The following is a 27,051-nucleotide window of genomic DNA, read 5'->3' on the forward strand; positions in this document are numbered from 1 at the left end:
TTGCTTGAGTATTTTCGTAACAGAGCTATGTTTTCTGGTATATTCAAATTACAATCCAAGAGAAATCACGCCTGTAGGCTACGTGAAAGTCGCATTTTACGATTTTTCTACGCATTTTCTATTTGCGGAAACGACGTCGTCCGACACCGGATATTCAGCGACACTGTTAGGTAACAAAGTGCACATTTATAATGAATACATGCAGACAGTGACCGTTCTTCCGTGGAGGGTGGGGCCACCCACTTCACCTACTGCCATTTGGCAGCGGCAGCTTGCGGCCTATTTGAGACTTGCAATGTTGCTGTCCAGGATTGCCGATAACCAAGCCGGCTGGAAGACCACTGCGGGGCTATCATACCGTCTTGCTGCTTCATTCGTGGGAGCACGTAAACCGACGGCATCGTACTGCGCCTGCCTGGTTTCCAGTGTGCATTTTATAAGGTATCAATCGTCACAGCGCATACATAGACGAGGGATAAAAACGACGGTCAAGGCAAGCGCTGACTTCCAGCTGATTTTTATTTTGAGAAACAAACGTATATATACTGAGACACCAAGACAAAAGCAAAATGCGCAAAGGGCGGGAAGGGTTTTAGGTGTTCATTGTGCACAATGCGGCTGTGTCCCGGTTTTTGAAGAAACCACTATCTTAGCTACGCATTCTAATGAGTGCACCACACTTATCATTGATGCAGCAGCGACTGCCGATGGTGACTCAGTTAGTAAGCCGTCAATTGCATTATTATACAAAGAACAGTTTTTTCTGAGGTCGCACATGTGCTCTCATTCATCTTAGGTCATGAATTTTGAATGCATAATCATGTCGGGTTGACACTTTGTAGGTGGTGCTTTTGTCTTGGTGTCTCAGTATATAAACGTTCGTTCCTCAAAATAAAAATCAGTTGGAAGTCAGCGCTTGCCTTCATCGTCCTTTTTGTCCCCCGTCTATGCATGCGCTGTAAGTGACGATTGATATCATGGACTACCAACTAGCTCGCACCCAAACCCTTCATGAGGTCATGGAATACCCAGGATCATCCCCATTTGGCAGCAGCAACTTGCGACGGCGTGTATACCTATTTAACACTTGCAATGTTGCTGTGCAGGATTGCGGATAACCAAGCCTGGTGGAAGACCACTGCGGGGCTATCATACCGTCCTGCTGCTTCCTTCGTGGGAGCACGCACACCGATTGCATCGTACTGCACCTGCGTGGTTTCCAGCGTGCCCTTTATAAGCTCATCGAAGACCCCGGATTATCCACATTTGGTAGCAGCAGCTTGCGGCGGCGTGTATACTTATTTGACACTTGCAACGTTGCTGTACAGGGTTGCGGATAACCAAGCCTGGTGGAAGACCACTGCGAGGCCACCATACCGTCCTGCTGCTTCCTTCGTGGGAGTACGCACACCGATTGCATCGTACTGCGCCTGCGTGGTTTCCAGCGTGCCCTTTATAAGCTCATCGAAGACCCAGGACCATCCCGTTTGGCAGCAGCAGCTTGCGGCGGCGTGTATACCTAGACACTTGCACTGTTGCTGTACAGGATTGCCGATAACCAAGCCTGGCGGAAGACCACTGCGGGGCCACCATACCGCCATGCTGCTTCCTTCGTGGAAGCACGTACACCGATTGCATCGTACTGCGCCTGCGTGGTTTCTAGCGTGCCTTTTATAAGCTCATCGAAGACCCAGGATCATCCCGTTTGGCAGCTGCAGCCTGCGTTGGCGTGTGTACCTATTTGACATTTGCTCTGCTACTGTACAAGCCAGCATGCCTCTACCAAGTTTGTTGTATATTTCACACCTTTTTCCTGCCGTAGCTGCTGCTGCTGTTCTTAGTGCTTACCTTTCTTAAATTGTACATTAATGCCCCAATGTCTCTCCTTGTTGCGTCGTGCGTAATATTGTTGCGGGAAGAAAGCAGGCCCACGAGTGCAAAATAACGTATATTTACAAATGATGGATATGGCGTTCAGGCAACCGCCAGACTTCGTCTTTCTCTAGCCCAATTCAACGTCTTCCTTCACTTCACCGTAACATCACCCTCCCGGCGGGGTAGCTCCATCCCGGTGCAAGTTATACAGCCTCACTTAATGGAGGGACATAGGGCTTGAGCCTGGTGACGTGAACAACATCGCTGGTTACGTTGGGAGGCACTGAAGGCTGACCGACTGGGGCGATCTCGTATGTCACGTCGGACAGTTGTCGTAAGATCTGGTACGGACCAGAAAAACGGGACAGTAATTTTTCCGACAAGCCGACGCGACGTGAAGGCGTCCAGAGAAGGACGAGGGAACTAGGGGAAAATGGTGGTCTCGGTGCCGAAGATCGTAGCGTCGCTTTGGGAAGCTTGCGAGACTTTGAGGCGATGACGGGCGACATCTCGGGCCTGGGCGGCTAAGTCAATAGCATCGCGAGCGTAACCAGTGCTGGGTGACTGTACTGCGGAAGGTAGCAACGTGTCAAAAGGCAAGGTGGGGTCGCGGCCATATAAAAGGAAAAAAGGTGAAAATCCGGCAGTGTCGTGACGGGACGAGTTGTATGCGAAAGTGACGTATGGTAAAGCGACGTCCCCGTCGCGGTGATCGTTGCAAACGTACATGGCGAGCATTTCAGTGAGTGTGCGGTTGAGTCGCTCAGTGAGGCCGTTCGTTTGAGGGTGGTACGCGGTAGCAATCTGATGTTCTGTAGAACAGCAGCGGAGCAGATCATCGACGACCTTCGATAGAAAGTAGCGGCCGCGATCCGTCAGCAACTGGCGAGGGGCGCCGTGGTGCAGGATGACGTCTTTTAGTAAAAAGTCGGCGACATCTGTAGCGCAGCTGGTTGGCAGGCCTCGTGCGATGGCTTATCTAGTGGCATAATCGGTTGCTACAGCAATCCATTTGTTTCCCTTGATGGAAATTGGAAACGGGCCAAGGAGGTCGAGGCCCAGGTGGAAGAAGGGCTCCGTAGGTATATCAATGGGTTGAAGAACCAGCGGGAGGCATAGCAGGCGTCTTCCGGCGCTGACACAGGTCGCAAGAAGCGACATAACGGCGCACAGAGCGATAAATGCCAGGCCAGAAGAAGCGGCGCCGCAGGTGGTCATAAGTACGAGTGACGCCCAGATGTCCAGCAGTAGGAGCGTCATGAAGTTGCTGGAGCACGGTGAGTCGAAGGTGCTTGAGGACGACTAGGAGGAGCGCCGGGCCGTCAGGACGAACGCTAAGACGGCATAAATTTCCTTCGCGCAAGGTGAACATCCGAAGGGACGGGTCATTGGGCGAGGAGCTTAGGCGTTCCATAAGTGTTCGAAGAACATGATCCTTGCGCTGCTCGTCGCCAATATGGAGGAAGCCGGAGAGGGAAAGAATACTGATGTCCGAGTCTGCATCGGTATCGTCCGGTTGATCCACGGGATTGCGGGACAGGCAGTCAGCGTCTTTATGCAGGCGTCCTGACTTATATATAATAGAAAATGTATATTCTTGTAGGCGCAATGCCCAACGTGCAAGTCGTCCAGTTGGGTCCTTCAAAGAGGAGAGCCAGCAGAGGGCGTGATGATCGGTTACAACGCAGAAGCTCCGACCGAAAAGGTACGGTCGAAATTTCGCGACCGCCCATACGAGCGCGAGACATTCTCTCTCAGTAATGGAGTAATTTCGCTCGGGCGTGGAAAGGCGGCGGCTAGCGTAAGCGATGACGCGGTCTTGGCCCTGTTGACGCTGAGCGAGGACAGCGCCGATGACATGACCACTCGTGTCAGTTCGTACTTCAGTGGGCGCAGAAGGGTCAAAGTGGGAGAGAATCGGGGAAGTTGTAAGCCGCTCAATCAGGGTAGAGAAGGCTTTCTCCTGTAGCGGTCCCCAAGAGAACGAGGCGTCTTTCTTAAGAAGGTCAGTGAGAGGGTGAGCGATGTCGGCAAAATTTTTCACAAATCGCCGGAAATAAGAGCATAAGCCCAGAAAACTACGGACATCGTTCGTTGAACAAGGTACAGGAAAATTTCGCACGGCGTGAACTTTCTGGGGATCAGGTTGGATTCCGGCGGCGTTTACGAGATGACCAAGCATGTTAATTTCACGGCGACCGAAATGGCACTTGGAGGAGTTTAGCTGAAGGCCAGCCCTGCGAAACACGGATAGTATGGTTGTTAGGCGCCGCAGGTGGCTCTCAAAATTCGGCGAAAACACAATCACATCGTCGAGGTAACACAGGCATGTAGACCACTTCAAGCCGTGCAAGAGAGAGTCCATCATGCGCTCGAATGTAGCAGGCGCATTGCATAATCCAAAGGGCATGACTTGAAATTGGTACAGACCGTCGGGTGTGAAAAAGGCGGTTTTCTCGTGGTCCATCTCATTGACGCTAATCTGCCAATAGCCGGAGCGGAGGTCAATTGATGAAAAGTATTGGGATCCGTGAAGGCAGTCAAGAGTGTCATCAATGCGAGGCAGGGGATCAACACCCTTCTTTGTTATCCGGTTGAGGTGATGGTAGTCAACGCAGAAACGCCACGAGTTGTCTTTTTTCTTTACTAAGACAACCGGTGATGCCCACGGGCTACTGGAGGGTTCAATGATGCCCTTGTCCATCATCCTGTCTACTTCTTTCTGTATGATGGCCCTTTCTGTTGCCGAGACACGATATGGCCGCCTATGAATGGGGCTGGCATCACCGGTGTTGATGCGATGCGTGACAACAGATGTCTGGCCAAGTGGACGGTCGTCCAAATCAAAGGTGTCCCGATAAGATGACAGGAGGTGACGAAGAGCTGTTGTTTGCTCGGAAGGAAGGTCGGGGGCGATCATCTTAGAAACATCGTCCGCAGGCGTCGAGTACGAAGGAGTGGATGACAAAGGTCCGTTCGTACTGAGGAAGGATTCAGAGGTCAAAAAAGAAATCTGAAATTCTTCCACAGGAGTGATATGCGCTATGGCGATACCGTGTGGCAACACATGTGCCGAAAACCCAAAATTTAGGATGGGCACGCGAGCGCAGTTTTCGCGGATCTGAATTAAGGTGCTCGGTAGGGCAATATTACGCGACAAAACCGCGTCAGTAAGCGGCGACACGACGTGCTCGCCATCAGGTACGGGTGGACAGGGCGTCAGGAGGACATTTGTAGCCGCCTGTGGAGACAGCCTTGCAAATTCAGCAGAACATAAGCGGTGTGGAGCACAAGTGGTTCCGTCGGCAGGAAGCGGAAGATCGAACTGTACAACAACTGCGGAGCAGTCAATTTGGGCAGAGTCTTTCGAAAGGAAGTCGAGGCCGAGAATTAGGTCGTGTAGGCAGTGTTCAAGGACGATAAATAGAACAACGGTATAATGGCCCCCAATGGTCACACGTGCTGTGCACATTCCAAGGACAGGTGACGTACTCCCAGCGGCGACTCGCACGGTGCACGGTACGGCGGGGGTCAGAACCTTTTTGAGCCTTCAGCGGAGAGCAGCGCTCATAACTGAAAGCTGCGCTCCTGTATCAACGAGAGATCTAACAAGAACGACATCAACTTCAATTTCCAGTAGGTTTCCACATGTAGGCAGGGTCAATAGAGGATTTGTGGGCCGGGTCGGAGTTGCAGCTTCACCTCCGGAAGCTGCACCACCTAGTTTCCCGAAGCGAAGCGACCGGTTGCAGAAGGGGACGAAGAGCGGTGAACGAGAGGCGAACGGGACCTACGACCTTGCGGAGACGGGGAGCGGCTGGATCTTGGTGGAGCACTGTCGGCGTTGATGTTCCTAGTCGGCGTATAGGGCGAGAAAGTACGATTGTCTGGTACTTGGCTGTAGTGACTCGGAGACGACCACCGAGGAGGCGACGACCAGTGGTTGCGGCAATGACGGGCGATGTGTCCAATACCGGAACAATTAAAACAGATGGGTTTATCATCCACTGTGCGCCATTCAGCTGGGTTGCGACGGAGTGGTGGAAAGCTTTGCGGCTTGGAGCGAGCGGTCGGAGAAATTTCGTAGGTGTTTGTATGGTGGACCGAGCAGAGAGATGGAATGCCCAAACTTGCTATTTCCTCCCGAACGACCGCTTGTATAAGGGAGATAGTGGGTACGCTTTCCCGACAGTCTGAATGAACTGGAGCCGGGCCATGGCCTCAAGCTCACGGCGAACGATGCGCGTTATTTCTTCCGGTCCTGCGGGCTGAACGAACCGCGGCGGGTCTTCGCAAGATGTCGCGGCGGTATTGGGCAACCGGTCGAAAGTTTGAGTGACGCGGCGGCCCTTCGCTTGTTCGAAGCGCCGCCGCTCCCTAATAATTGCATCCACAGTGGCACAATCCTTACACATCAAGAGATTGAAGGCATCGTCTGCAATACCTTTCAATATATGGCCAATCTTGTCTGCCTCGGTCATGTTGTCATCAGCCTTGCGACAGAGGGCCAGCACATCCCCCATGTACACGACATAGGATTCTGTGGACGTCTGAGCGCGGCACGCAAGTTCTTTTTTAGCTGCCAGCTGACGACCGACAGGTCTGCCAAACAGGTCTCGTATTTTTTCTTTGCAGACATCCCAGCTCGTTAGGTCAGCTTCATGTGTGTCATACCATTGCTTCGCAGTTCCCTTCAGATAAAATATTACGTTTGCAAGCATCATTGTAGGATCCCACCTGTTGTTGTCGCACACTCACTCGTACATCGTAAGCCAGTCCTCGACGTCGACGTTGTCCGTGCCACAAAATGTTCGCGCGTCCCGTGGGTGAGTGAGGATGACCGTTGGCACGCGCTGCCGAGGCGTTGTCGCTTGTGTCGGTTGATTTGCCATTGTGGCAGCAGGTAATGACGTCCGCTGCGAAGTTCCGTGGTTGTACCCCGTGGTTTGTTCCACCAAAATATTGCGGGAAGAAAGCAGGCCCATGAGTGTAAAATAACGTATGTTTACAAATGATGGATTTGGCGTTCAGGCAACCGCCAGACTTCGTCTTTCTCTAGCCCAATTCAACGTCTTCCTTCACTTCACCGTAACAATATTGCTGGTTTGAATCTCGTACTACCTACATAGCATGGCAAAAGAAATAAATAAGTTGTTTGAGGATTTCAAGCAAAAAATAATGCAGTAATTTCGTGATTTTCGCGAAAGCCTTGAGAGAGATCTAAGAAACGATATCGGGGAAATAAAGACCAGCCTGAACTTCATGACACAATGCTACTAGTCAATGAAGGTGTTTGTTAGTCGAACTGAGATGCAACATCACACCTTGAAAGAAAATTTCGAGGAATTGAAGGATGCATGTGATGCTCTGCGTGCGTAGCTGAAGCAACATGAGACTAGACTCTTACAAAGTGAACAGCACTCAAGGTGCAATAATGTGGAATTGAGCGGCGTGTCCCATGCTCCTCACGAAAATATCAGAGAAATCGCCAAAAATTTAAGACAAGCTATAGACATGCCCCTTGATAGCTCTGACATTGAAATCTGTGATCGCGTTAAAACATCAGGCAATACTACTGCCGCTGACATTGTCATTCAGTTTTCGCGAAGATTACCACGAGACACTTTTTAGAAAAGGCATAAAAATAAGCATAAAAATGCCCAGTACGACCATATTGGTACACATAAGGACCCAGCTAGCTTTGAATCAAGTGCTTGATTCTTCCTGGTAACTTTCTTTGCCAAGGTAAACAACTATCTGGTGCAACACTAGCTAATGTTTTTGACGATTTCTTCGTTCAATAAGTAAATGCTTGAAATAAGTCGTACAGTAGAAGGTATGATGCTTCATTTATTGAAAACATTAGTTCGAAGTCATTCTTTCTCACTCCCACTAACTGTACTGAAGTTTCTTCTTCTATAAGCTCAGTTAAGAACAGTAAATCGCAGGACACAGATGGCGTTCAAATAAGGCCTGTAAAGCATGTCTGTGACATAATTTGTCCTGTTCCTTCTCACATATATAACCTGATTCTGTCGACTGGCCAATTTCCGAAAGACATACAAATAGCTCGAGCACAGCGGGTGTTTCAAAAAGGGTGACAAAAATTTACTACGCAATTATCGTCCAATTTCGATCTTGCCTGTGTTCTCGAAAGGGATTGAAAAAAAGTTCATAATTAAGTAATATCATATCTTGACAAATATATTTTTCTTGGCAATTAGTGACATGGTTTCAGGAAGCATCTTTCCACAGAGACTAGCTCCTTTAACTCAAAGATAAACTATTCTGCAAGCGTTCAACAATAAAAAAAAATTATTATTGGAACATATGCAGATTTCTGCAAAGCATTTGCTCTTGTTAATCATAAAGTTTTACTCGCTAAGCTCCAGGCTTATGGCATCCGTGGCATAGCCTTAGACTTCGCTAAATCCTACTCATCGTGTCGAGCACAATATGTAGAGATAGAAAACGAAAAGTCCAGTCTTCAGGTTATAAGATAAGGAGTGCCGCAAGGAAGCATCCTTGGGCCACTCATGTCGAGAATCGATGTAAACGATATGCCAAAAAGCTCAGAACCGGCCAAATTTATTTGTTATGCAGATGACACAGTAATGTTTACTGCTGCTGCATCGGAGGCTGAACTAAAGCTTCACGGGAACAAAGCGCTTAGAGATTTTAAAGAGTGCACTGATGCAAGCTGATTACATATAGATGTGAGCAAGGCAGAAATATGGTATATGCAAACAGGCAATAAACCTACGAAGTTCCATAAAAATTAAAATAGGTACAAATAATCTAGTCATTGTTAACACGGTCGTTGACATAGTGTGTAACATTCTCTGAAGATCTAAGCCCGGAACAATCATGTGTAACAAATCAGTAAAAAGGTGTCCTCTACTGTGGGAACAATAGTACGTTTAAATGTTTTCTTCCTATTAAAATTAAGATACTACTCTACAATGCTGTAGTGCTCTTAGTTTTACAATACTTCAACCTCGTTTGGGGAACCATCGCATTTGCTTCAAAAAACGCAGTGCGATACATTGCCAATGTTCCTTGCTCATTTTCCACGAAAAATATGTTGGTAAAGTTCGACATTTTACCTGTCTTTACTCAATACAACTATCGTTTAATTTAGAGCTACAAGTCACGTTTGAGGTAGAATGAATCTATAGTGTTTTCTCTAAAAGTTCTGTACGTAAACCGTAGCATCCGTAATACTAGCCATAAATAAGTATGGCATGTCCATACAGCTCAAACCAATTACGATGAGCAATCATTAACATACATTTTCCCCATTTTACTTAATAAACTGTGTAACCTAAACCATACCACAAGACTATTTTGTCAGTTACACCAGATACGCTACTAGTGTTGTGTATGATGTTTGTGTCGCTTGCATTGTACATTGCATATATATATATATATATATATATATATATCTATGTGCATAAGCTTGCGTACATGGTATGTGTGTGTATATGCGCATAATGTTTATATATATGTATTTGTATTTTTATAAAACAGACATGCAAGTATACGCGTATTTCTTTTGCTTGAAAGTGCATTTCGTCCCAAGCATTATTTTTTTGTAAGCGTCGCATTTTTATATTCTGCAGTGCTCTGCTTTCAAATGTATGAGGGGGCAGGACCCTCGTCAAGCTGTACCCCGGCTTTTAGTCATGTCTCCTCTTTTTCAAGGTGAAAAATAAAATAAGAACGATTGATTGATTGATTGATTGATTGATTGATTGATTGATTGATTGATTGTTTGATTGATTGATTGATTGATTGAGGCAGAGTAAGGGTGGTGACGGGTGGACTTGTGCTTGGTGTATGCCTACCCCCTTCCTTTCTCCCTCCCCTTGGCTAGTCCCCTATTACAACGCAAGGTCTGGACTACATGCAGATGACGAATATCCGTGCGCAAAACTATGGTGTCCTGCAGTCAAACAAGTTTCGCAGAACGAGTACCTGTGCCTTGCAGCCTTAGATCCTGAATTATCAGCGACGACGACAACGGATATGACAGAAGAGACAGAACCACAAGAACCAACCACACGCCGTAAGCATGGTTTCAAACGAATCTTCAGATGCATTAGTGGAGTGTCCTTGGAAAAAAAAGTATGCGTAGCAATAATCAAAGCATTGTTGTTACGAAGGTGCTCTTGAAGGCCTGACGTTCTTTCCGTGTGCTCTGAACTGAAACTGACATTCGCGTGTCGCGTTCCGCCAAATCGCAAACCGACGTAACAGAAATGTTTTACGTATATTTGGCGGGATAATGCAATAAATCCGTGAAACATGTTTGCAGTAGGTAGTAAAATGTTCATGAATAGAAAATATAGTCAGTAGTAAAAATGTTGTCAATTGAGTGGTTTCATAAACGTCCAAACTGTAATGAACAGCAGTGTAAAAACGCGCGCTTCACAGAGTGAGATTTACGGCTGGCAAGTGGCCCTACATTTAAACACGCTTCTTGTATAGATATGAGAATGCAATGAGTAACAAAATCTGCTGAAGAAATCTGCACGACATTCATTTCGTGGTGAAGCAATCTTTATGAATTCTTGTGGTCTTGCTTTGAGTCGATAGATACAGATGTATCTATCGTGGAATTCCAAATTAACGTTAGCCGAGCGAAAGATTCGCAGTTGTAAAAAAGTCGCAGTTGCTCCCGAAAGGCGAAGCATCAATTGCAACAGAAAATTAGTGGAGAGCTGTAAGAATTAGGGGAGTAGTTTTATCGTCCGTATAGACATGCAAACGTAGTCACACTCATGAAATTAGAAAGCATTGCGTCACGCGCACGAACAAACATGAACGGATCTAACTCGACAGGCGCACAAACTCTCTGTGAAAACGCTGGCGTGAGGAAACGCGGCGGCAACAGGCAGCGCCGTGACATTCTTGCTGTCTATCGCATCAACGAAAAGTGGTCGCCGAGAAGACACAGCACGCACAAAGCAGCGAGTCGTCGACGCAACTAGACTCTACCCCTAACATAGATCGCTGCTCTCCAGATACGACCGGGTGACCGCACACATGCTATTCCAGCCGGAGTAGAATGTCGCCCCCTCCCCCCTCTCCCCTACTCCCGGTGCCTCGTAACACCGGGTGCCTTGCACACGACGAGAGACTGCGTGCTTCTTGCCCGATGTCATCGGTTTCACTCGTGCGAAATTCAGCCGCTATCGTCGGCTCCCCTCGCAAGCCTTCCCTCGCACATACAGCATGGGCGCGCGGCGACGGCGTCGTCGCCGCACGCCCGGAGCCTGGATACGGATACAACGACGGCGATGCCATCGACGCAAATGTGCTTAGAGTGTCCATATAATTGCTGTCGCAATAAAAGTGTCGTCCTGATATAGGTACCGAACTCGGGACCTCCGCCCTACTGGGTGTTGTACCGTCTGAACTAACCAGGAGGCTAAGAAATTGCAGTTATAGATAAAATAAATTGACAGCTTCCAACGCAGGTCAGTACTCTGAAAAATAAAGCCAGAAAGGCGATAAATTTTCCAGATGTGATTCCCCCACAGAACCTATAGAAATTACCAACCTTGAACCACTCGAACTTAGAAGAAAAAAACAGACTTGAATTCCTTAAATTACTTCGCACTAACAAGTTATCCCTTGACCCATCTGAACATTTATCGCAGCTATCGACCAGAACTACACGCCACCGCAGACAAGATGCATTAACCCCCTACTGTGCAAGAACAAACACATATAAGTTTTCTTTTTTTCCTCGAACTGTAACCGAATGGAGTTGTATAAATTGAATCCATTTCCTAATCTTGTTTTGCATTGTTATGTTGGTTTTGTCAATCTTATTGTCTTTGTGTGTACCATACCATATGTCGCCCTCCCTGCTTGGGCCATGTGTCCGCAGTATTCAATAATTAAAAAAAAATCACTTCGGGAGCAATTCGCAAGATGGAGGCGGTTTTTCATCACAGGAATGTTTGTTATCCGCCACAGATAGGAATGCCCAAAACAGTTCCATTATAGAAAAATCGTATCGGCTTCTCCCAATAACGGTTTCGCTTTCCACATTACTGACTTGTGATGCAATAAGTGATTCGAGACGTCTGTACTTACCTCAGGATTTTTGCCCCTTCTCATAAATGTTCTCTGCAGCTCCATCCTCTGGAGGCGAGGAGAAACCAGTAGACAAATATCCTGTTCCGAGTGAAAAACCAACGACACACAAGGAAGAACCAATAAAAATGCGGGTGCCTTGGGTACGTGATAGTTTGTGAATTGCGCTGTCTGAAGAGCAGATAGTAAAGCCTAGGAAACGGTTTCTGTGACTACTGCGCGGTCACATCGCTGGCTGGCATATGTGGCTATGCACGAATAGTGACTTTTGAGACCGAATCGAACACGAGTTGAATAGCGCCAGAAGCGAATCGAATCGAATGAAATACTGAATGCTTTCCAAATAGCTTCCTAATTAGGAACAGTCGTGGGCACAATTAATGTAAAACGATCGTCTCATCTCAGTATTCTAGATCTTAGCAACGTTTTTTGCATTACACAGTACGTTAGGAAAAGTTATTTATTAAAAGCATAAATGGAGCATTAGAAGCGAACATGCAGCTTCTTCGCATGTATAGGGCTCCTTACAGAGTGTGCATCGAACTCGGTGACTATAAAATTTGATGACCGAATCGAATAGGGTGTCGTTTGCTTCGTTATCCTAAAGTTCCGAATATTCGCAAACCCCTCTCGGCTGTGAACACGTGATTGTTGCAGTGAGATTTATATTTACACATGTAAAATTGGTTATTCTTATTCCTGCTACCCTATCATCAATGGCTACTAGTATCTGTATCAGGAACGTTGTCATGTTTAAATATAGAGCTTTCATATTAAAATTTGATAAGGCCTGATACTTCTGCGTTTCCATGACAGCGAACTGATTTATTGTAAATGCGGAGGAATATGACGACGGACACCATCATTTCTTTCGAAAGCAATTTCTTCCTTACGGATGTCGCAACGTCGCCTTCATCCACTGCGGTATTCCCTGCAGCGGCTACGGAAATACATACGCAGAACACACTGCAGTCAGAATCTGTGTGCGCCACACGCATTACCAAGGCCAATGTTGCCATCTTCCGCCTTTTTATGCGGTAGCCTGAATAGCACTCCATTTTCCACTAATAGACAGTACGCTGAAACTGCTTCATTTGTTACGCGATTGCGATGTAGACGTTGTCGCCATGGAAAAAAAAACGACAAAATGGAGCGTGAAATAGTATAGGGTCGATGGAGGCAACGAGGACCATACAGCGCGATGAACTGTTGTCCGAAAAGTGCACAGTCTCGCAGCCTGGGTAATTAGCAAAGAACTGCTTGTAGCCAAAATGATGCCTTTCTCGTAAATGCCAAGGCGTTTGGTGCGGATCGCTACTACTAACATAGACGAGGGTTTAGATTTAGATTCAGATTTATTGCTTCCAAAAAAGAAGTGCTTACAACATCGCAAATATACAGACGAGGCTCCCAAAGTGAAGGAACTGTAGTGGGAACCTCGGTTAATAATAAAAAACATTGATGGTGATATTTTGAGACAGCAAATTAGCGCTATTGTCCGATAACATCGACGGATCAAAATACATTATTTTACATTTCATTTAAAGTCAAACAAACACGAACAAGCACATTATAAAAAAAGTCGGGGGAAAAGCAGGGATGAAACTCAAGAAATGACATGTGAGACAGAAGTTAAAGATACAAAGCCAGATTGTAGTGCAGTTATCGCAAGAAATGATGCTTAAAGTAATTTTTAAACATTTCAACAGAAGCACAGCGTTTTATAGTTGATGGTAATTCATTACAAAAATAAATTGCGGTGAACACAGCTTTTTCTTGCCGTAATTTGTATGAACCACGGGTAAAGAGAAATTGTTGTTAGCCGCAAATCTGGTTATATTTTTGTTCTGTAAAAGTTCAACTGCAATAAACTGAAACCTAAGGTTATTATGAAGCAACTTGTGGAATAAGACGGGTATGTTAAACTGCAACAAATTGTTAACAGGCAAGATATTGTACACTCGAAGCAACACAGAGACATTGGATTGCATGGAACTAGAAGTGATAATGCGTATTGACTGGTTTTGGATGCCTTGAATTGATGGTAAGTGACAAGCGTACATGTCGACCTATGAAACAATGCGATAATTAATGTGACTTGTAATGAAAGCATAATAAAATGCTAGCAGAGCCTCACGAGAAAAAAAAAGGGCGAGCTTTGAATAATGCACGCTTACCAAACGCAGCCTTCTCCCTGAGATGTTGGAAGGGACAGCAAAATGTAAGGCTAAGGTCAAGATGCATGCCGAGAAAAGTAACATCGTTGCAGACCGAAATAGAATGTATTCCCGTTTGATAAATTAGGAAAAATATTACAGATGCGATAAACGCTTGGTGCATGACGAGTCAGCTTCGTGCATGATGCTGTCAAAAAGAAGTTTCCGCCGCATGTAGGTTCCCGACTTCGTCCAAATGGTTGCTGCTGCTGTGCGTGCTGCAAGCGACTCAAAGAACACATTTCGATCTTTTAAGTGCAGCCAAAAGAAAACGTTTTATGACTGACCGCAGTATAGAAACAAAAAGTAGCGATGTTGTTGTTTTTTTCATTACTTCAGAGAGCTGTTTTTACGCTTACCCTGACATACTCGACGGTAGCATTCATAAATGACAGATCTAAATTAATAATTGGCCATCGACTTCCATCATTTTCGATTAATTCGCAGGCCAGCTACCCCTCTGAGGACTGCAAGAAGAAAGATGGGAGTAATGAACCTGACGGAAAATTGTGCTTGGTGAGTAAGCATGTATCCTAGTTTGATATTTCAACTGGTTATATTGCCGTGGAAAATGTACTGACAATGAATGCTAGCGTTTTTGGTGAACATCTTGCCTTACCACGCAATAAAGGAAACATAACGCGACTTTACTGCAGGGTCACCAACCTTTCCTTAAGCGCGCCTATATACTTAAGGTTGTAAATGCAGCCTCCAAACTCGAACGTACTTAAATATTTTGGTCCCTGCTGCGGTTAGCAATTGAACGTGCGACCTCGTGCTTAACGCAAGAACGCCAGAGACACACAGTCACCTCGGTGGATCGTACTGGCCGGTATTGTAGGGTTGTGGTATTGTAGTCTCGGAGTTGGGCGGTTCTCTGAGGTTCGCTCTCTAGTACACGCCTCCGCTACGCGTCCAAACGCGTAGCTGGACTACGCCACCGGGCGTCACACGGAGACTAAGCTCGCCCGCACCATCGTCCGAAGTTTCATTGAAAAAAAAGAAATAGAAAGGGCTCTTTATACTTGTGAAAAACGCAAATTCTTACAACATTTCCGTCTTTGGAGAAAGAAGTCTTCATTTACAGTAAGCAAATACCGGTATTGGTGTAGTTGTTAGAAAGGAGGTTCCACAGCACATGGCTGAAAGGCGACTTGCTTAATGAAGTTAGTGGAGATCAATACAAGAGAATGTCAGCAAACAAGCGAATAATGTAATGATCAGTTTCGAGGACGAGGGGTTAGAGGAAGCGAACAGGGTTTTATTCACATGGCGGTAATAGGGACAACTTATTTACAGGCACATGCACACTCGTACTGGCGAAAGTATAGAGGCACATCACATTTCAGCAGCCAATCCCGCAGCTAGATTGTTCTCGGAGCATCAGCTAAATCATTCTGAAAAACACACCGCACGCGGAGGATATATCCCCAAAATTATCGGCGCATTCAACTTATGGAGATGATTGGTGACGGTAATGCAATTAGCATTCTTTCTCGCGACCGGTGTTTAAGTGGTGATTATGCGTATTACGCGTGATCGATTCTTGTGAGGGTGGAATTAACGAGAAAGAGAGGGTTCTATAATATGGTAATCGGCGCTATCTATTGGTGTCGCCGCAAAGCCTGTGCGTAGACTACGAAATGCAATTGCAATGCCAGTACGTCAGAACGCTGAGAAACGCGTCATGCGGCGACAGGGCTCCCCTCTCGCGTTTCTTTCTGTACACGCTACGCCATCTAGTGGGGCAGTACGAAGTCTACGCGTGACTTCGGAGAGGAGCAGCGGGCCAGTCTGGTGCCTTCGAAAGCTGTCCCCTTCGTTGCTGCAAATCTTCATTATGCAAAATAGAAGTTAGGCGTGCAGACAGGACACAGGAGTAGAGAAGTGGACAACACGAACGCCGTGTTGTCCAAATCTTGCGGTACATTCTCCATGACCCAAGTTGGCGCAAGGTTCAGAGGCACCATCCTGCCACACTCCACCTATGATGTTGCACCTTCCATCTCGTATATGACGCAATGACTAGGCATTTCAAGCGTCGGTCGACGCCCTTTTCACGGTCAGAAGTTGGCTAGTTGCAGCAATTAGCTGAGCAGGATGCATCCCTTATGGTCGTGACTCCTTTCACAGATAGGCGCAAGTTGCAGACAGCTCCAATGAACTTTGACGTCGTACACTGGCCTAATGTTGTATAGGCGTTACAGTTCGAATGATGGTATTGTTAGCGCTCCCATGACGCTTTCGTATGGTCTTCGACTAATGCGCCAGACAAGGCAGTATGCACTTATGGCCACCTTTAGTGACGTGAACACCCCGGGCGCTGGCTCAAAGCGTCTAGTACGCGTTCTTGTTCATCGTCCCTTTGTCATGTTTTTATTGCAAAACCGTGTTTTCAGGCCCTTCGCGGTGGTCACTTTGTTGTTCAGCCTAATTTAAGGACTCCTCAATAAAAGTAAAATTCAGATCCCATGCCACGATCGAATAGTACTGCGTGTGACCACTGCGGCAGCAAGGAAACTATCGAACACATTCTTTGACAATGTCCCCGATACAGCGCACACAGGCAGTCACCCGCGACCACGCTGGCGCGGGTAACTACCGGTCTCTTTCGAAGGACACAGTCCTGAAAAGCCAAACTATGCAGCCGTCACACCACAAGAAAGTCAGAGCAGTCTTAAAATTTTTGCGTTCGAGTGGCCTATTGAGAGAATCTAGTCCCCCATGGACATTCCCAAGCTTCACAATTTATTTTTCGTGCCTTTGCATTTTGTCTTCGTTATTTTTTCCGTCTTTAATTTTCCCATACCCTTCCCCCGTGCACAATAGCAGACCAGTTAACCTCCTTGCCTTTCCCACCAAATATTACTGGCGCCTACTCTAGTGTGCTGGAAACAATATACACCACATTTTCTTCGAGCAAAGCAATTGTTCTTCTTTAAAGACTTGGTGCATGATAGTGGGAGATCCTGTATAATTCACTCAATTAGGGAAACGAGGCCGTTTCGGTTACACTCGAAATCAGAATCAACAGCAGCAATGCATGGCAGCGCTCATACTCACACTCACATTAAAAAAAAGAGAGAGAAAGAGGTTGCAGTTTATCCGGAAAGGTGAAGCAGTATTAGTGATAGCGAAGTATATGACAATTACACGAAGGAAGATTCCACCACGGAGAGGAGCCACATTACTGGTGGTACAGGAGGATTCAGGCCGTGAAATTGAACTGTCGCCTACGATTAGGCCTTGCAAATACGCTGATAAGGCGGTCACGCCAGTGAAGAACTTTTTTGCGGTCACAGGTAGTTTTTTTTAAATGAAACCATTCCTCATATATATATATATATATATATATATATATATATATATATATATATATATATATATATATATATATATATATGTATATATATATATATATATATATATATATATATATCAAGAAACGCGCTTTATCAGTCATCCAAGGGAAAAAGAACAACGTCTTCTTCGTTTTCCCCGCTTCAACTAAAAACCCGCGCTACTTCAGCGTCGTCCCCACTGGCGCATACCCGCTGCATTATTGTTCTGCCAAATATGGTTGTGTCATTTGCTCCCCCTTTAGAAAAGATCATCGTACCGATCATAGAGGCTTCGAAAGCAGCGGTAAAGAACTGCGCAGTCTTGTCAATCCTCATAGTACGGCTTCATACGAAGCACGTGAACGATCTCGGGTAAATGCCGTCGGCGCTTTGAACAGTGCGAGCTGTCTGGAACTACTTCGTAGTTGACGTCACTGATGCGTCGGATAACTATGTAGGGCCCGAAGTATTTGCGTACGAGCTTTTCAGAGAGCCCACGCTGTCGAATAGGTGTCCAGACCCACACTTTGCCGCCGATGTTGTATGTTAGGGCTTTTTGCCGAAGATTGTAGCGTCTGGTGTCACAGTCCTGTTGTTCGTGGATTCGCAGACGCGCGAGCTGCCTAGCTGCCTCTGCTGAGTGGGTTATCTCTTCACCACCCGTCTCGTTGTCGTCAAATTCATGAGGGAGCATTACGTCTAATGTTGTTGTGTCCTCACGGCCGTATACGAGATTGAAGGGCGTCTTGCGAGTGGTCTCTTGACGAGCATTATTGTACGCGAAGGTGACATAAGGTGAAACCTCGTCCCAGTTGCTATGCTCTACATCTACGTACATGCTTATCATATCAGCCACTGTCCTATTGAGTCCTTCTGTCAGTCCGTTCGTTTGAAGGTGATACGCTGTTGTCTTCCGGTGGGCGGTACCACTTAGACGTAGAACGATATCTAAAAACTGGGCCATGAACGCAGTAACTCTGTCCGTAACGACTACTGCGGGAGCGCCATGCCTTAAAACGATGGATTCCAGAAAAAAATTGTGCCGCTTCATCCGCTGTTGCCCGTTGCAGAACACTTGTCTCGGCATATCTAGTGAGATAATCCGGGGCGACGATTATCCACCTATTACCAGTAGTAGATGTTGGGAAGGGGCCCAAAAAGTCCATGCCTACTTGTGCAAATGGTGTGGCCGGTACGGCAACAGGGTGCACTAAGCCGGCTGGTTTGACGGACGGCGGTTTACGACGTTGGCAATCCAGAAATGTCTGAACGTAATGTTTAACGATTGCAGTAAGTCTCGGCCAGTGCTAATTCTACCGAATCCGTGCCAATGTGCGAGTGTAGCCCAAGTGCCCAGCAGTCAGCTCGTTGTAGCAGGCGTGTAAGATTTCACGTCGAAGCGGTGATGGAACAACAAGCAAGTAGTTGCTGCCGCTAGGCGAGAAGTTCTTCTTGTAGAGGACGTTGCGACGCAAGCAGTATGATGCCACCCCTCTTGCAAAGAGCCTCGGCACGCTGTTGGTTCGTCCTTCGAGGTAATCAATAGGCGGCAGCAATTCAATGTCATCCCGTTGCTGGCGTGAAAGGCGGCAGTATCCACGAGTCCCAGAAAAACCGTGTCGTCATCGTCTTGTGCTGCCGGCTCAACAGGAGATCGAGAAAGGCAGTCGGCGTCTGCGTGCCGTTTTCCCGACTTGTATGTAACAACAAAGTCGAACTCTTGGAGTCGAAGACTCCAGCGTGCGAGCCGACCGGAAGGATCTTTCAAATTAATGAGCCAGCAGAGGGAATGGTGATCACTAACGACGGTGAAAGACGGACCATACAAATACGGACGAAATTTCAGAACTGCCCATGCCATTGCGAGGCATTCTTTTTCATTGGTGGAGTAGTTAGCTTCGGCTCGAGATAGTGTCCTACTGGCGTAAGCAATCACTTTTTCGCTGTCGCCCTGCCATTGTACTAGCACCGCCCCTAGACCGACATTACTAGCGTCTGTATACAATATCGTCGGGGCTTCCTCATCGAAGTGTGCTAATACGGGAGGCGATTGCATGCGTTGCCGGAGCTCGTGGAATGCCCGCTGCTGGTCTTCGCCCCAAGTAAAAGGCATATCTTCTCCGGTGAGCTGTGTTAACGGCCATGCGATACGCGAAAAATTCGCAATAAATCGCTGGTAATATGCACAGAGTCCCAGAAAACGTCGCACGGCTTTTTTGTCTGATGGAATCGAGAAATTAGCGACGGCGGCAATTTTATCCGGATCAGGTCGGACTCCTTGGCTACTGACGACGTGACCGAGGAACTGGAGCTCATGAAAACCAAAATGGCACTTCTCAGGCTTTAAAATGAGACTGGCAGAGCGTATCGCTTCAAAAACAGTTTTCAGCCTTCGTAAGTGTTCGTCGAACGTTGCGGAAAAGACAATCACGTCATCCAATTAAGTAAACCAGGCATGTTTGCCATTTGATTCCGGAGAGCACAGTGTCCATTGGATGCTGATATGTTGCTGGCGCGGAACACAAACCGAAAGGAAGTACCTGAAATTCATAAAGTCCGTCAGGCGTCAAAAAGGCTGTTTTCTCACGGTCTGTCTCATCCACTTCGATCTGCCAATAACCGCTTTTCAAGTCCATTGTTGAAAAGCAGCATGCGTTTCGCAACCTATCCAAGGAATCATCAATATGTGGCAGTGGATAAACGTCCTTCTTTGTGACCTTATTGAGCTTCCGATAGTCTACGCAGAATCGCAGGCCACCGTCCTTCTTCTTCACTAAAACTTCAGGTGATGTCCAAGGACTATTAGATGGTCGAATAACGCCATCTTCCAGCATCGTCTTCACTTGTTCTTGTATTGCTTCGCGTTCCTTTGGGGCCACACGATAAGGGTTTTGTCGGATGGGTCTGGCGGCGACATCAGTAATGATGCGGTGTTTGGTAAGTGGCGTTTCACCAACTCTTGACGCATAGGAGAAACAGCCCTGGTACTGATTGATGAGCTCAAGAAGACGGTTCCGCTCAACGGCCGTTAGCGTCGGATTAACGTCTACAATAGGCGAAGTTGTGTGAATTGTAGAGGCCGACTCCTGCGCTAAGTGGCAGTCTTGTATTTCTGTCACTTCGTCGAAATAGGCGACAGCAGTGCCTCTAACGATGTGTCGGCGCTCCTTACTAAAATTCGTCAGCAAGTGTTCGGCGCTTCCATCGATTACATTGATAAGTGCTCTGGCAATGGAGACACCGCAATTCAGTGCTAGCGCACTGATGTGTTCAGCTACTCCAGTCCCATTTTGCAGGCTGTCACACCGCACCTGTACGAGAGAGTAACTCCGCGGCAAAAGTATGACGTCGTCCGCGGCAATACGTAAGCGAGGTTGTTGTGGCTTCTCATGGGTGACATTATCCGAACTCGTGGCAAATGTCACGCTTCTGTCACGGATGTTAATCACGGCGCCGTACTCCTGTAAAAAATGCATGCCCAATATAAGTTCTTTACAACACTCAGTAAGGATGACGAGGGTGACGATGAAGGTTGAACTAGCGATCAAGAGTCGGGCCATGCATTTCCCGACAGGTGTCATCAACTGACCTCCGGCGGTTCTTATGTTGGGCCCGTGCCATGGTGTCTTCACGTTCCTTAGTTTGTCAGCTACCTGTAAGCTTAGGATTGAAAAATGGGAGCCAGTGTCAATCAGAGCGGCTATTTCGTGGCCGTCAATGCAAACGATGAGCTCGGCACTGACGATGTCAGTTGCGTCTTTCGTACTTCTATCCGTCGTATTCGTCGTTGTGCTGGGCGGCTTTTTCGTCAGTGTAGTCTTCACGTTACCGTTCGTCGATAACGGGGGATGTGGAGCAGTTCGAGTATTGGCAACCTCACCCCCGGAGGTCGCTGCGGCTAGTTTCCCCGTCGAGGGCTAGGCGATCTGCCCCTAGTGACGTCGGCAAAACTGCGACGACTCGGCGAATTGTAGCACGCCGGAGATGGAGAAGGAGAACGTGGTCGGGACGTCGTCGCATTTTGTGGCTGACTGTTCACAGGAGCGTCGTTGTAAGCGCGTCGACCGTCGTACGGAAAATAAGCATAGTTGGCAGGAAAGCTTGGGTGTTGAACGGCGCGATAGTTGTTCCATTTGTGGCAAACTCTATAGACGTGTCCAGCTTCACCACAATGGTAGCACACTGGTCGACGGTCGACGCTGACAGTTCGGCGGTAAATCTCCATGGAGCCAAGGAGTGGCGTGCGCATGTCGAAAATACGGCGTTGTTCTTGCTGGCATGATCGGCGGGGTCAGTAGAGTCGACGAGGGTGACGATGTCGGCTCTGTTTGTGGCGTAGGTGGTGTTGTAGTTATGGGTGTCAACGGCGTTGAAGTTGCGTCGAGTGGACGGCGAACGGGCTCCGCATAAGTGAGGCGCCGCGGTACGTTCCCACAGCCTGGCGCTGAAAAAGCTTGCCGGACTTCCTCCCGGACTACATCAGCAACAAAAGATAACGCTGGCGTCGGTTCCGTAGGCGCAACCACAAAGCCGAGCTGCCAAAGCTCTTCTCGCACCATCTCTCGGACAACTTCACGCAGAGACATGTCGTTACTCGAAGCCAGTACGGAAGTGCTTGCTGCCGAGTTGCTCATGTCGTGCTGGCGGTATCGTTGATGCAGGGCCCGTTCAATGGCTGTAGCCTCTTTTGTGAACTGTGCCACTGTTGTCGGTGGATTTCTCACAAGGCCGGCAAACAGTTGCTCCTTCACTCCTCGCAAGAGATATCACAGCTTTCTTTCCTCTGGCATGTCTGGGTCTGCCCTACGGGAAAGACGGGCCATGTCTTCCGAGAACATAGTAACACTCTCATTGGGCTTTTGAAGGCGAATTTCAAGGAGACGCTGCGCGTTTTCCCTCCTGTCGATGCTTGAAAAGGTATCCAGCAGCTGTGCGTGGAAGTCGTCCCATGTGGCAAAGCTCCTCTCCCGGTTTACGTACCTCGTACGAGCATTGTCCTTCAAATAGAAATAGACACTCGAGAGTTTGTCCGCCGAGCTGGTCTTATGGTTATACTGGGCGACGCTCTCGAACTGGTCTAGCCAATCTTGGACTTCTTCAAAGGCATCACCATGAAAGCTCTCCGGGACAATAGGATTCTGTAGTGTTACTTGCGATGGATCTGCGGTGGCCATGGTATTTCTAGGAGGCAAACGACTTCTCGAAGTTTCTTGCAGGGGACTGGACTCGGGCGCTAAGCCTAGCAGGCGACGACTGAACCGGTGGACCGGTGTTTCGATGCACGATGGTGATTCCGGGCTCGATCATCGGCTCCGCGAAGGGGTGCCAAGCATGAAGAATACCCCGCACCTCCACCAGTGTAACGACGTGGGATAGACGAGTATGCGTAGCAGCACCGTCAAGAAACGCACTTTATCAGTCGTCCAAGGGAAAAACAACAACGTCTTCTTCGTTTGTCTTGTGTGTTCCTGTGTGTGTTCCACGCCTGTCTTGTGTGTTCCTTCTTTGTCCCTTGTTCTTGTGCGGTTACTTGATGCATTCCAATAACGACCACCAACTAGTCCGCTTATCCCTGTTAAATATGTTCTTCGTTTTCCCCGCTTCACCTAAAAACCCGCGCTACTTCAGCGTCCTCCCCACTGGCGCATACCCGCTGCATTATAGTTCTGCCAAATATAGTTGTGTCAATATTTATATATACATATATATATCAATATATATATCGATATATATATATATATATATATATATATATATATATATATATATATATATATATATATATATATATATATATATATAATTAGTTTCAGCACAGGAAACGGATGGTTTAAGCTCGAGGCTACGATCGCGCGCCTGTTTACTTCCCGCTAAAGCAAACTGCACATGTGGGCAACTTACTGTGGCATCAAACGGATATCTAGAAAGGCAAAGCTCTCACAAGTAAGAACGTTGCTGAAAAACGTCCGACACTCTCCGCTCCGTTAATTATGGAGGAGAAGAGATGTGAGAGAGAGAGAGAGAGACAAAGCAACAGACAGAGATAGAACTGGAGAGGTTTCCCCTCACACTCGAAAAATAGTTCCTATGCCACTGTATTCAAAGCTATTGGGGTGCACGTAATTGAAGCGAAAGGTGTGGTTAGGCAGTTATAGAAATAGGGTCGCCAAGATTCTTTGCGTGAGCAAAACACAAACTCCTTACTTAGAATACAAGAACTGAAATTTTGGCAAATCTGCAAGAATGTATACTTGACTTCAAGCGCAATAAAGGAAGCACAAGAAGGAAAACCAAAGAGGACGAGAGGTACTTCAAAGTTTATCCTCGGCAAAAAAAAAGAAAATAAAGGCCGCTATTTATCACTCGACACAGAGATCAACAGTAAAATACATCAATTAGGCAAGCGCGTTCCCAACCCCCCAATATGTTTAAGATAGTTGTAAACGTTAGTTGTGACACGACAATGTTCGTAAAACATACATGAAAACCGCAAAGCTCCGAAAGCGTAACACATATAGAAATGAGCTTTGTCTCAGGCCTTTATAATGTGGGCTAGATACTGTTGGATTTACAGCGAAAAGCTACATATCAGGAGGAGCTATATCGCTTGTGCGAATGTTTATCGAAAGCTGAATGGCACACGTAGAACCATTTTTTACAGCGTCCTTGTATGTGGCTAGCCGATTCGTTCGTCCGTCCGTCTGTCTGTTGCCTGTACGTCGGAATCTCTTCTGGCGCAACCCATGCCCATGCGCGAAAGGAAAGAGAGAAAGAGATGCGCGCGTTTGGCGGCGCCAGTAGTGACGTCGTTACTCTCCGTCGCAGCCGAGCGCACGCGCAGAACCTTCCTTCCGGCTCCGAAATGGGTAGGTCACGTGTCATGCGTACTCCTGAGGAACAGCAGCTTTTGATCAGCAATGCCACGAGCAGAACCGGGAAGGAGCTCGTCTACGCCGTGCCGATGCTGCCGCCCCGGCACAAGAACAGGCTCGTGCAGCCGAGCGCAAGCAGCAACTGCGTACCGAGGAGCCGGCAGCCTACCAAACCATCGTTTTATAAACGGTCGGGATTGACCCAGCGATAAACACGGAGCCGCACGTTTGAACTTCGCCGGTTAATCATCTGAGCGGACTGCTTGGGCGGTTATCTTATACTACATGCTATCTAATGCTTGGTAAAATTAACGTGTTCCGCTACTTGGATTAAATAGGAAAAACAAATTTATGAGCTCATGTGAGTGTAGAGAAGCTCTGTAACTTCCCTAGCTGCCCCTCGTTTAATGAGCGTTAGGTCAAGTTCGAATCACTTGTTCCTTTCTTGCTTTCTTTTGGTTCCCTGGCTTATAGTATCTCCCAACTTTGGGTGCCCTATTTCCGAATCTTCTCATTGATTCTGATGTGCATCCTCCTTGAACGAAAAAACCAGTCAAAAACACAAAGGACAAAAGGAGAGGTTCACACCACAACCAGTCGTTGTGGTGTGAACCTCTCCTCTTGTCCTTTGTGTTTTTGACTGTTTTTTTTCGTTCAAGTATGTACCAACTGGCCCAGATTTCAACCCTCCTGCATCCTCCTGGCGCGCATATTTTTTTTCTTTTTTTTTGCAGATTACACCTAACAGACGAAAGCTTGGAACAGGTAATGCGTGCTACTGGGGACATTGTAAACATGGCAAATGTGTAAATGCAGCGTATTCTAGATGCGCAATTATGTAGGACTTGCACAGCTATGAATAAATATTCATAAATAAATAAATAAATATTCTGTGCTCAAACGTATGACTTTTCAACTACCGCTTTAAGCAGATGGAAATAAAATAAGTTCGCTGCAAGGAAATTGCACTGTTTCCTGGACTGCAAAATAAACAGTTTCATCGAATGCTGCTTCTGCTAAAAGTTTATTGGCATTACGTCAGAGAGTGCCGTTCATGGCTATTATGAGCGTGGCTACGGACGCTCGATGGCGGAAGCGGCATTCCTTCCAAGTTGAAATATGCAGCCTACAAGGGTTCCCTCGCTCCTCATGCTAGCTTCAAATAGTGTCTACGGGTACCTTTTCAATACACATGGTAGCTCTTGAAAGCGCGCAAGGGTCATTCATACAGAAACAGCAACATGAGAGGCCTTCACGAAGAAAAACAAGCTTTTTTCAGTAGGAAGGTGCACTGAAGGCACGATGCAAGTGCTTAAAGCAGGGAAATGGCTGCTACTATAGAGGGTTGCTCTTTACAATGTCCATGTCAAGTGAAACTGTCGCCCACCTTTGTTAGCGCTGTCAATGTAAGAGAATGTTAAGAAGTCGGGTCCTGGCGTGAAAATTCATGTATTTCGCCCCAAAAAAGCCTGACGGACACCGAGCACCATTAAACACCCGTACTCTATTATGTGTAAAAGAATAAACACACGTTCACACCGTTACATAAGAAGGTAATAAGAACATTTATTAGGACTATGGTAATCAGGCGGCGCTCAAACCGCGTTTTCTCCATCATCGCCGCTGTGGTGTCATGGTATCGAAAATACACGCGCGAGCCGCGCGCGAAGAGTTAGGTCTCCTAAAACGCCCTGTGTGTGTCGCTGGAAAAACGATAGCCGAGCCGACTGACCGTGACGGTATGCTAAATCGGTTTACGGCAGAGCCAGGGTGGCTCTCTGGTTTCGGCTCCTGGAATGAGTGTTGGGCGCCTAATCCTGCTGAGCAGCTATGTGCATTCTACACCATAGTACACACACTAGTTTGAGTGGAGGAGGCAGGGAACATCAAACTAATGTTAACTAATCCTTGCATTTAGGGCTGACAAATGCCGATGTTTTCACGTCAATCTCGTATTGTGCACCATCTAGGCGCGGGGCTGTATCGTCATCGCCGGCATCACTGATCGTGCTGGCGTTGTGGCACGCCTGGTATCAGTCAGGACGCTGTTCTTCCTGTGCAGCAGGCGTGTCCCTTTTACAGCCGTTGGTCCCGCTTATTTTCCGCACTTGTGCCGACAATGAAGTTTCCTTTCACAATATATCAGTGGACATCGAACGCCAACACTGCTCCCTGCCTTGCCCGTGTGTATTCAGCACTCTTTTGATTTATTTTGCCACCAATTCAAGTACAGAAAAACCAAAGTGCGTGAATTTCTCGACTGCATCCTTGCCTATGTCACTCCACAACGCTGAGGACAGGATGCGAGTAAAGTGTAAAAAATCACTCTCCGCCAGAAACATCTTGAATTTCACGGAGTCGATGGCACTGCACATAAGTAAAGATGAATCGTTACTATATTTCTTCAGTAGTGCGATTTTGTGGACGCCTTTTACATGAAGTAGGCTATTGAACATCCATAACAACTTTCAAAGCACACAGGAGCGTTTGTGGAACCTGTTTTCTAACATGACAAACGGGTTCCCGGACTAATAAATTTACACTTCCTTCAACGGTAAAAATTTGCCGTGTTCATATGGACCCTTCCGTAAGTAAGAATACCATGAATGAGAGAGTTTCCCAGAACTGTAGTGTCGAGAA

At 47.0% G+C, this 27,051-nt stretch overlaps 1 long non-coding RNA gene across 2 annotated transcripts; it reads left to right on the forward strand.

Annotated features, from left to right (window-relative positions):
* Positions 1-1,060: 1,060 nt before the first annotated feature.
* On the forward strand, positions 1,061-25,256 carry LOC139055465 (uncharacterized). Of its 2 annotated transcripts, none has more exons than XR_011511774.1 (5): positions 1,061-1,786; positions 9,788-9,943; positions 12,022-12,125; positions 14,646-14,714; positions 25,146-25,256. It is a non-coding gene; the product is annotated as an uncharacterized lncRNA (long non-coding RNA). The 2 variants fall into 2 exon arrangements; XR_011511775.1 differs by having other exon boundaries at positions 1,061-1,729.
* The last annotated feature ends 1,795 nt before the right edge of the window (positions 25,257-27,051 follow it).

Source organism: Dermacentor albipictus, chromosome 2 (genome assembly GCF_038994185.2).
Source record: "Dermacentor albipictus isolate Rhodes 1998 colony chromosome 2, USDA_Dalb.pri_finalv2, whole genome shotgun sequence".
NCBI classification, from domain to species: domain Eukaryota; kingdom Metazoa; phylum Arthropoda; class Arachnida; order Ixodida; family Ixodidae; genus Dermacentor; species Dermacentor albipictus.